This window comes from Perissodus microlepis, chromosome 23, assembly GCF_051167445.1.
Source record: "Perissodus microlepis isolate ML-2025 ecotype Zambia chromosome 23, ASM5116744v1, whole genome shotgun sequence".
In the NCBI taxonomy this organism is placed as follows: Eukaryota; Metazoa; Chordata; class Actinopteri; order Cichliformes; family Cichlidae; genus Perissodus; species Perissodus microlepis.
Genome location: NC_140482.1, coordinates 24,585,905 through 24,598,083, shown reverse-complemented (window position 1 = coordinate 24,598,083; position 12,179 = coordinate 24,585,905). Strand labels below are relative to the sequence as shown.

General features: G+C 39.9%; 1 long non-coding RNA gene across 1 annotated transcript; it reads right to left on the bottom strand.

The window, feature by feature from the left end:
• Positions 1-1,799: 1,799 nt before the first annotated feature.
• LOC146361525 (uncharacterized) lies at positions 1,800-11,954 on the bottom strand. Its single transcript, XR_014799397.1, has 3 exons — positions 11,831-11,954; positions 4,064-4,226; positions 1,800-3,718 (listed from the first exon to the last, which is right to left on the bottom strand). It is a non-coding gene; the product is annotated as an uncharacterized LOC146361525 (long non-coding RNA).
• Between the last annotated feature and the right edge of the window lie 225 nt (positions 11,955-12,179).

Genomic DNA, 12,179 nt, shown 5'->3' with positions numbered 1-12,179 from the left:
TGTTTCTTTGCTACTTTTTCTGCATAAAGGTTTTTTCATAAATATAAACTAGTCATTACTTTTTACATTTTTAATCCTTCAAACACCTTTTTCTAGTACAATGCACGTGTTTGAAGACAACCTCAAAACTCACCATTTCATATATCAGCAGTGCTACTGGAAATTATTGTACAGTGGTCCCTCACTATAACGCGGTTCACCTTTTGTGGACTGTTTCGCTGATTTATTTTTTATTTTTTTACAGTACATTGTGTTGTGCGTTCTGATTGCTGTAGACCAACTTAGTATAGTGTCTCCTGCAGCGGTCCATTGAGTTGGTTTCCCTGGGTCTTTTCCCGTGTTGTGGTCGTGTGTCTTATTTTGAAAGAACTATTTACGCGTTACCATAGCGACCAGAGAGCATCAAGAAGCAGAGAGGAGGACGTTACTCGCAATGTTGTTGGCGCATTTCAGGAGGACACTGCTCATAAAGATACACAATTACACAGCCGAATTCGTGTTTATTATTATATTTACAAAATACCACCGTTTTTGTCTTTGTTTGTATCATTTTATTTTGTCGTATTTATCTGCAACACCTTAAAGGCCGGTCCGTGAAAATATTGTCTGACATTAAACTGGACCGTGGTGCAAAAAAGGTTGGGGACCGCTGCTGTACAGCACAGAATGCGTTTAGCTTGTCGAATTTATATAAATCTGCCCACGAAACATTTTGCACAGTTTCGTTTTATAATACTGGACTTATGTTTCTATGATGGGTTGAACTTTACGAGTGTTTAAACAAAAGAGAAAAGTGTGAAAATGTTCATGCATGTCTGAGGAAAGTGTATAAAGCATGTAGTGAGGCGTTTTACAGTCTTAAAACATCTATAATAATTGTAAAAAAAATAAAGTTGGCTACTTCCCGTAGCGAATGTAACTCCCGCGATAAACGACGGACTTCTGTATTATTAATAGCAGAGTCTGGGACATCTAATTGATTAACATCAACATTATTATGCACTGTTATTTTTGTTCAAGGAGAGCAAAAACTATAAAACTCTCTCTCAGCTTGTTCGTTGCCAAAAATGGCCACTTTTGTGTATGTTCACAAAATGCTGTAAAATGTGTATTTATTAAAACATTTATCTACTTTTACCGACTTGACTCTTTAAATTAGCTCCAGTCCTTTTCATCAAAACCAAAATTTTATCTACATTCTTTTTTTTTACTCTTTAAATGCCTGTTAGGTCATATATAGTACCAGTAACGTTTCAGATAAAAAGGTGATAAAGTCCTAATGGTTTCATAAATCTTCCTATTTATTTATTTATTTTTCATATAAGCATCGGGGACAAGGCCGTCTTGCAATTGTTGAGGTTCACTAGTGTGTGCCCCATTTCTTCCAGGATCACTCTTCATTTGTATGTTTTAGTGGACTCTTAGTACTGTGAAGTGATTTTCATGGGACAAAGGCTTGTATTCCAAGATCTGTGAGATTGTAGAAATGAGCAGTAATTCCCTTCTTGCCATCTTTCCAGAAAAATAAGTGATCTGGAAGCTGTTATGCTTACTTACAGCAGCAGCACTTTCTGTACCTGCATAAAGTCCAGGACACATTTACTAACAGTGTTTGTTGCTGTATGTGCTGCAGCTTTGAATCTTTTATTAATATATATTTTGTTAATATTTTGGCTATGGTGTCTTGTTATGAAATGCACAAGAGTAAAAGTGTTTTTAGCATGTGCTTCAAAGCTAAGTTTGACTGGGAAACTCAAAGCTCAATAGTCTGTATCAACAAAAACTCTCTGCAGCCTGTGTAATATTTGATGCATCATAATTTATTCCAGTCTATCTTGCAAATACATGTTTGCGTTGCAATGTCATGCACAACACACACAACTATTAGATCCTGAAGATCAAACCTGTGTCATTCTTTTGGTCCACTGCAGTGTAGTAGTCAGGATAGAGCCCAGAGGGCATAAATGTATAAAAATATTATTGATTACAGGATAATACATTAATGTTAATAGCAACTGTAAGCTTTTTTCTTTGAAGTTACAAGTATAAACAATGCTGTTACTAGGGATGGGTACCGGTATCCGGTGCCATGATGGCACCGGTTCTGTCATAAACGGTAGTAACCAGAGCGAAAAGCAGCGCACATTTCGGTGCTTTATTTCGGTGCTTTTTTTTTTTCCTGAGCTGTGATACACTTTAGATTCTAGCCAATCATTTTACGTTTCCGAGGATAGTAGGCGGGTCCAGGTACGTACGTTCTTTTAGAGCAGAGCTACAGATTAAAAATGCCCAAGGCGAAGCGGTCAAAAGTCTGGCTGTACTTCACAGCAAAATATGCAAACTCAGCAGCCTGCAACAAGTGCTTTAAGCTGATACTGTGCAAAGGAGGTAACACCTCAAATCCGATGAAACACCTGGCGACGCATAGCGTTTTTTTTAAAAGCCGAGAAATGCGCCGTATTTGATAGCTTGCTGCGAGACCTCACACCGTGCACATCTACTGCGGGTGTGGTGCCTGTTATCGGTCCCGGAGTTAGCAACATCCCCCAAAAACCCGAAGAGTAGAGTCCTGGCCCCTAGCCCTGCCAGTGTAGCAGAAATGATGATGATGGCAGCAGCAGCCATTCTTCTCTGTGTGAGTAGCTTAATGTTGTTCGTGTGTAATTTACGTTGAGTAGGCTAACCACGTTATTACATTAATGCATGTAAGGTGAACTAGCAAACACCATGTCGTAGTTACATGCGGCTGTCTTCTTGTTTGATGGCAGATACTCCCTTCACCCTGGCCAAAAAGGCTAAAATGACCAAAGAAAAAGTGGAAAACAGTTAAACATGAGAGGTTTTTGGACAAAGTTTGTGTTTTTTCCATTGTTTAAGCACTGCTTCCAGCCAAGAATGATACCATATATGCCCTATAGCTGCAGAAAAGGCTAACATTGTTATCTTTTTACAAAAAAACAGCTGAACATGAGAGGTTTCTGGACCAATTTTGTGTTCTCCATTCTTTAAGCACCGGTTTGAGCACCGTTTAAGCACCGGCACCGTTATCGGATAAAACCTAAACGATACCCATCCCTAGCTGTTACATTTACACTAAAATTTTTACTATAAGTATGGACATAAAACAAGTGAACAACATTTTATAATAAGCTTAATTGGAATTCTGTACACTGAAAAAAAAAAACCCAACAACACATAAAAAACACAAACAAACAGCCAGTGCCTTCATCTGTCCATTAAGCGTCAAACATCGCATTGACCTGTAGACTCTGCTCGTCAACACATTTAAAAAGAGCTCCATGTCCTCTGCAAACTGAAAAACAAAGAGGAAGAAGTCTCTCTACACAAAAACACTGCAGATGACAGGCCAGGCAAACATCTATTGACCTGTTTGAATGCCTCCTCATCATGTGAGCCTTGAAGGGTTTTTTTAAGAAGACTAAGACCACAGTGAGGGCATTTCATTTCCATGGACTTTCAACAAGCCGCAGTTTCATTTAGCACAGAGGGTAGAGCACATGAATGTTCTACCAAAGATTCAGAAAATGGTTTAGATGCTGGAGACAAGACATCGAGAGGGAGATGGGGCTCCACAGAGAGTTCAGTGGGGAGCAGTCCTGAATGCTGACATGACAATAATTGACTTGCCATATCCCCACGCTGTATGACTGTCATGTTACAGACAGGGCAGTGAAAGTGCACCGGCATATCATTTTGTCTGTAACAGAGAAAAAAAAGAAGAAAAACAACAACATGTAATTTAAATGTAGTTGTATAGAATGCAATCAGTTTATCTAACAATCAGATTGTACATATTAACAAAAATATCCAAGCCATCCTCAATAATGAAAGCAAAATGGTGTGGATCACAAGAACTGTCAAGAAATGTGGTGAACAGGAAAAAAAATATTTAATGAAAACACACTTTTTTCTCTTGCTGATGAATACGCTGAACGGTACCATGTGAAAAGCAATTTTTAAGTCAACAAAGAGACTGCAGAAGTGCTGAAAAGAAGTGCATATTTATAACTTTAACTATGATGTATATTTAATACCAACATACCTTTGAAAGGCATAGCATTTTTAATGTGTCCATTTATTTGCTCCTTGATCTTTGCCCTGAAAGTAGGGCTGAAAGTGGGGCACAGAGGACAGTGAAACAGCCAACACGTGGTGCATTCCTGCAATTCTGGCTTGGTGGCAGAATTCCAAATTGATATGTGGATCTAAAACAGAGAGAAAAACAGATAAACACCATATACACATTTAAGTTCAGGTTTTAGCAGAAATAACACATTACAGTTAGCATGTAAGAGATTTGGGGAGACAATTCTTTACAAAAACATAATTTACAAGACACTTTTATTTGTGATATACGTATCTATTGACATATAACAGACAATTTAACAAAGTCTAACTAAAATCTGGGCAATAAAAAAGCAGAACAGAATGGAATAGAGAATATTAGTATTTATAAATGTATAAACCTCTTTGTGACAAACTTTACAATGTTGATGCAGGTGGAATGAAAGACATGAATAAAGCGCAATATGAAGTAAATGGAACAATGTGCATTGATGTCAGATAGTGAAAAGCAGTGAAGTGAATTTGTTCAATAACAAGCAAAAATCAAATACGTTTGAAAGGGACCACTAAATGCTAGTCAGAGGTGTTAAAAGTGCACACATTCCTTACTTAAGTTTAGATACCTCAGGGGTATGACAGTTGTAACGCTAACAAAGTGCCAACATCAGTGTAAGCAAAGTAGATGATTCCTAGAATTATATAATTATTAACAGCAAATTTATACATGGAAGACTCTGTACCAACCTTTACGATGGATTTGCAAGGTTAATGATCCATGCAGGAACGAGACAAAAAAAAAAAAAATTCCATGCGGGAACGTATTTCCGCCTACTGTGGAGATCACGTGTTTCCGGTTACTGTGGAGGTCCCAATATGGGGCTCCCCAGTGGCTGCAGCCAGACCCTTCTCAACACATGGGCTGTATGGGACGGTCTAGTTTCCGTTGCACTGCCCAGGTTGCCTAGCAACCATGATACTAACAGCTGGAAACATTTCATACAGCTTTGTTTGACAGAAATGAAGGAGAACCTATTTTGTTCATTTGTTTCTACATGAGCTTTGTGTGATTTGATAAGTATCTGAGGCTGAGACCACAGGACTGTAAAACATGATTTTTGGGCTTCATTTCTGTACTGAACGGTCATTTTCAGATTAGCTAGTAAATAACAATTAGCTAATGTTGTTCATGAGACTTAAGTCATATCACTTTGGTAATGTAAATATAATATGGCCAATATTATAGTTATTATATTAATCATTATTAGCTATTACGGCAGTTAACGTGAAATCTGTGTCAAATACTGAGCTTCAGTACAGTTCAAGTTCAAGTTGCAGTTATTTATGTCTTATCACCTTAAATCTTCACTCAAAGACAAGTATCTTTGACAGTGCATATATAGGTGTATCATATATAAGAGACAAATGTTGTTCCTTCAGTATGTTGGCATTACTAAATTTGGCTCATTGCTAACATATATGTATAAAAAGGAAATGTACGAGCTGTGATAATTGTTTCTGATAAAATGAAGAGTAGACCGATATATTAAATATTCCTTTATTGGGTGAGAAAATCATACCATGTCATAACTGCTTTAAGTCATACAGAATAGACGTCAGAGCCTTAAACAGGCTGACTTCTGCTAAATGGGTCAAACTGGGCAGAAAGTATACAAACACATAACATCCTTATAGAATATGATGTAACACTATAGATCAACTTAGCTCAGAATATATAAAGCATATAAACAATTACAATAATATGATGCAACAAACACAGCAGTGCTACTAATCCAAAATACTCAAAGCTTCATAGAACTGAAACAAACATTTATTTTTAGGTCCATTCTGCTGCTGATACATACTTTAGGTTTCTGAACATTTAACTTGTTGCTGTCTTTCATAGTGTTTCACTTGAAGACCCTGAGTACTTTCTCCCACACTGAAAACACTGGAATGATATAATTATTTGAACATTACCTAATAAGACTGATTCAGGACAGACAGTCAGTGATTTTAAACTTTTCTAGCAGTCCTTCACAAACAGGGAACAGTCTGTCTATTCTCTCCATCTGTCAGCTGCTGCTGGCTCTTCCTCACACACTGCTGAGTTTGTCCTGGTGGATCATCAGGGGTGCAAAGCCTCACAGATGATGTGCAGCAGTGGGTCCCTCAGTCTGTCCTCACTCTGCACACTTGCAGTTGTCACACATGGAAATCAAATGTGTGATAAGCTGCAGGATTCAAACACAAGTGTAACTTATAAATACATGTTCATACTTTTATTACACAATCAGAGAGAAGGAAAAAGAGAGAGTGCAGGACAGACAGACAGGTGACAGTCTCAGGTGTATACACTGCTACAAAACAGCACAAGAGAAGGAGGATTTAGTGTTTGTGTTATTACGAGTGCTAAACAAGAAGAGTTCCCAGATGGTACAGTGGACACATGTGTGACTCCTGTGATTAAAGCATCTTTCTTTCAGCTTAACGAGTGAACCGTCAGCTCGTTCGAACACACGTTAAAGTCCGTTTGGCTCGACACCACCGAACAGAGGCAGCAATATAACATAGCTAACATTAACAGTGCAGTGAATCCTGCTTGTGCCGTGATATTCAGGACTGCAAACCGAGCAGCATTCGCTGACTTTCAGCTTGTTGTGTTTGTGGATATATGACTGACTTTAATTACTCATAAAATCATCACATTCTCTGTAAGATTAAGGCCGACTATTGAACGGCGTATATTTTGAAGTAAAGGCTTTAAAAACAAGTTAGTACAAACATCGCTAATGGCACATAACTTTACTGTTGGCCACATGTCGGCAATGTTTTAATGTTCTTCATTATAAAAACATTTGCGCATAAATAAGTGACATAATATTCAGTACTTACTTTTAAAAGTTTACTCTTCGGCCGCTCCGCTTCCGCCGTTTTTTTTGGCAAAATTATCCACACCCACCGCTGCGCTATGAAGTCTGGGATATGTTGGGCCATGAAGGCTACACCGACCCATCCTTAACCCTTTAAGACCTACCATAGAACCAAGTCAGCCAGAGCTTATATTATATTTTTACATGCTGTGGAGCCATTTTTGGGAGCATTTCAAGTTGCTATACATCAATACAACAATTATAGCCCAGATTTTAATAATATGTATTCATTAAGTGCATAGTAATTACATAAATTGCAAAAAAGTGCAATAAACTACAAAAAAATTGAAAATCGTTTTTGCTTTTTTAACATATATTTCTAGTTAGAGAAATTTAAGAGGCTTATCCCTCAAAACTGTAAATACAAAAAAGTTGCACAAAATAGTTTCCTACCACAGGAAATTTATTTTGAGTGGTCTTCATAGTTTTATTTTTGAAATATACCAATTTTTATATAGTGCAGGAAAAACGAAAATAAATATTATACTGCAAATTTGCAAAAAAAGCAGCATATGCATCAAAATAAACTATTTCCAGCAGTGCAATATGAGTCCTAAGCATCCCAGAAAAGACACAGAAAGTCATAAAGTCAAAGATAACTTTTAAAAAGACCAGTATAGGCCCTAAGGCCCTGATGGTAAAAAGAACTACATTTCCGCGAAAATGACGTCACTTCCGGTTTCGGGCAGGTAATGGCGGACATGCAAAAGTTCGCGCTGACGTCTATTCCAACGTAGGAAGTGTTATGAACAGCTGATCGGATCGGCAAAGCGTGTTTCTGGAATATTATGTTTTTGTTGCTGCAAGTGCTTTTTATGCAGTTTTTGCAAAGCTTTATGTGGAAGGAAACTGTGACCGAGGACAAGCTGATGGCATAAGATGTAAGTACAACTCCTCCGGTTTCATATGCAAAAAAAATTATTGCGCTAGCTTACGTGGTTTCAGAGCTACCGGGATTTAAAAATAGTTACGCAAAACAGAGCGTGCCCGCTCCGACCGGCTCTAAAGGGTTAAAATTCAGGGACATGAAGGACGCATTTGAGGGCCGCATTTCGAGCAGCCTTTGAATTGGGACAGCCTTCGTCGTGTCGCTGTGACGTAATCGGCCTTAAAATGCGGCCTTTAAGGCTGCAGACCCTGAATTGGGATACAGCCCAAATCCGGTCATTGGTACTTCCTGGCTTGTGTAGTTACTAGGTAACAAAAGCTCAACACTGCCCCTAGCGTCCTGGAGCACTTCCGTTGTGTTTTGGAGTTTGCATGTGTTTTATGGTTTGCACGTGTTTTGGAGTTTGCAAGTGTTTTGGAATTTGCAAGTGTTTTGGAGTTTGCACGTGTTTTGAATTTTGTACGTGTTTTGGAGTTTGCATGTGTTTTGGATTTTGTACGTGTTTTGGAGTTTGCACGTGTTTTGGAGTTTGCACGTGTTTTGGAGTTTGTACGTGTTTTAGAGTTTGTACGTGTTTTAGAGTTTGCATGTGTTTTGGAGTTTGTACGCGTTTTGGAGTTTGCATGTGTTTTGGAGTTTGTACGTGCTTTGTCTCTAGGGGCCCCCGTAGAGAAGAGCCTGCGGGAGACGAGCTCGCAACAATCGCTAACCAGGGATCAACACACGCAGACGTAGCCGTCCTTCAAACAGGCTCATGCGTATCCACCCTTCAAACAGGAACAGCAGCAACAGCCTTTAAACCTGGTGAGAAAAATCGTTACATACACGCAGTGGGAAACATGGAGCACGCCATTCTGTCGTTGGTACTGTAGAGCGAGCCGGCAGATAACTCAAGACGCTCTCACAGATGAATTTGTTTTGGACTTTTCAAACAGCCAGTTTGGTGTTTTCAACACTATGCTCCGAATTGTAACGCAAGACTGGTTGAAAATGGTGGGCAAAAAGAGTGGAAAATCTTAGACCTTTTTAAGCAGAGTCAGAGTTCAGTGGAAATGGTTATCGTCAAAAAAACGCCAACACGCTCTACTTAGCACCACCCCTCATCCAGCCCCTTACCCAGCCTCCTCCTCTACCAGTCCTTTTTAAAATCACAGCGCTCAGTTCTTCTTCACACAACCCCCCGACAATGCTCACACAGGACAGTTTCAGAGCTACGGCTCATGCATTCTTCGAGCCTTCTGCTAATTCTTCCCCGCTGCCGAGCCCTCCGGCGCATCTGGCTACCCCTCCGCCGAGCCCTCCAGGGCATCTGGCTACACCGCCTCTGGCCAGCCCACCACCAGATCTGGCTGCTATGCTTGCAGAGACCCAGCCGCCGTTATCCCCTCAAGGTTGGAACTCACCCAGCCACCTCCAACTCGCGACTCTCGGCTGGCAATCCCCAGACCAGACCCCCGGCGACTCTTCAGGGTCCGCCAGGGCACCTCACTTAAGCCCAAGGAGCTCTGGGCTTTGGGGGATCCTGTCTGCCGAGCTCTTTTCCGAGAGCGCGAAGAGAGTCGTGGACAGCCTTCGGCCGTGGACGATGAGGCTGCAAGTCTGCTCCCCACCGCTGTTTTGGAACTCACTAAACTAATGGTACAATACATAATTAATTCGCTAATCCAGAAACACCGGCAATATGTCTGTCAAGGATGTGAGATCTCCCACCCCTCGCAGAGATGTCATTCTTGTCTTTTCCCGTTAGAAAAATATTACTTTTTCCGGTACTATGATGAACTCTGTAAAAGATTCTGGAATGGACATTTCACCAGCACCTTATTACAAATTCGGCACCTAGAAGGCTTTGCACCACCAGCGGCTGAGGCATTGCTCAGGCATATCTCTTTGACCTCTGAGTCGCCCGGAACATAGAGAGCACTCTGCAAGAAATCGACGCCAGTGTAACCCATATCAACTATTCCCTGTCACATGACCCATGTCAGCTGATTTGAGGTCCCTCTCTTGATTGGCTCCTTCCACGTCGCGGCAACCTTGAAAACCGGCTGTAGAGGGATACTTCCGGGTTCGACTCCTGCTGTGGCTGTACGCTTATGGCATTTAGAACGGTGTTGGAAAACAAAGCGTTTTCTCCCCTCAATTCATTTCACCTCAGCGGTCAGGTTTTGTTCCCTACCTTTGAATTAATCTTCTTCATATTGAAGTGACGAGCCGGTAGGACCATTCTTTGTTTTCCCCTCTTTTCCCCCACTTAGCCGTCTTTGGATTACGGACATATATTCCCCACTGTATGAAGCTGGACCCTAAGGAGGAATACCTTAAAAGTGAACTTTAAAAAGAAAAGGACCAAAAAGGACTCTTAGCAAAAGGACTCTTGCACAAAAAAAAAATCACAGGATTGACTTATCATTTAATTGTGGACATTTATGTTGTGTGTTGTATTAATTATTTTGTTCCATTTCCCCCTTTCCCCCATTTATTCAATATATTTTTGGTACAAGATATTGCAGTCTTTGGTCTCATCATTCACACCATCTAGGCTCCATAAAGAACTATTTCTTCTGCGCGTCAGTCAGTCAACTCATCCCTTGAAATAAAACTAGTCCTTATATAACTTGGCGTTACACCAGCGTCACGGAGGTTACCAGGACAGTAATCCACAAAGTCATCGAGGAGAAATACACTCTCTGGCTAGACTAGTAATCAGTATTTCTTCTCTTCCCTATTACTTTTCTCAATGTTTTTTTTTTTTTTTTACTTTTAGATAAATAAATGTTTAGCTTTGTTTGTTGGAAAAGTTTTACAAAATCAATGTTATGATTTGTTTTTGCCTCAATCAAATGTATTGTTTTCATTACATCAGATGTACTGTTTTGTAAACTCATTACATCAAATAAAACTTTCTTTTAAAAGCATTGCAAGAATCAATCTCATTGTTTGTTTTACCCCGTTCAAATCTCTTGGTTTCATTACATCAAATAAATATTTTTGGAAACTCATTACATGAAATAAATAACCAGGTTGATCCTGAAATAAAACCATATTTAAACATAACTTCAAAGATCACACATTGTAGTGGAGATATCAAAGATAGGCACGGCTGTCGCACTGATTCAGTCTTTGAGCACTACGGTCACCCCGGTGTGTCGGCCAGAACACCACTTAAGGCCAAATTGTCCCAGAGTATGAAAGAAGGAGGGAGCTTGCGGTTCCGTTTGAGGCACTTTATTGTTACCACTCAATTTCTGGGGCTGTAAACACAGCGAGTGTACATAGGTGTGTGTGTGTGTGGTTTCCTACAAAGGAAATAAACAAGGGAAATAACGATAAATAAAGAGAATAGACAAGTCAAATACTCAAATATAAACATAATACAATATAGTTAACATAATCACATATAAAGATCAGAAAAATATAATACACTTCAAACTGCTCACACTATGCAACTAAACAGCATTAGTGCGGGGTTAAGCAACCGTCAGTACACAGAAACTACTTCCGGTAGTTGTACAAAAATAAAAGCGCCCCCCCATTATAATCCGCTATAATGCTCTTATTGTGAAGGGCAAGCGGGACACCATACTTCCGGTCAAACTACATTCGCTATTTTATTAATCCACGTACCTAATTGTTCGCTACAAACTCCGCTACTTCAAAGTAAACAATCACAAGCATCACATACAACATACAGAGAAGGTCTGATAACACAGGACTGACATTATGGACATACGAGCGACCGTACATGCGTCAACAAAGCTAAACCGGGGTAAGCTAACAACATAAATTAGCATATGAAATGAGGGTGAACTCACGCGTTGCATGCGTGGCCTACCGCTCCAACTATGGACTACATTAGCTCCTAAATGGTAACATACTACAGTACTGACACAAACAAAGGCAAAATACAACACAGGTCACTACTTACTTGTCATTTACGCACACATAACATTCCCCAGGAATCAGTGCACCCCCTCCGGACCAACACTGCTCATCCGACATTAAACTGCCCACCTTACTAACCGGATGATGTCACTAGAAGGTGGGCTGGCCCAAACTGACAAGACTGAATATTACATGAACTTATATAAACTTATAAACGCCAGTAAAACTATTCTATGAACTTTGGGGCCTTTTATACACACATGGCTGAGCAGCTTTTATTGAAACGAGCTTATTATGACCCATCTCATCCTGGTAGTTTTGGCGACGTGCAAAAATTGGTTAAAAGCGTGCAAGATGAAACCAGTACCAGGGGCGGAGCGTCGGGGTGGCTT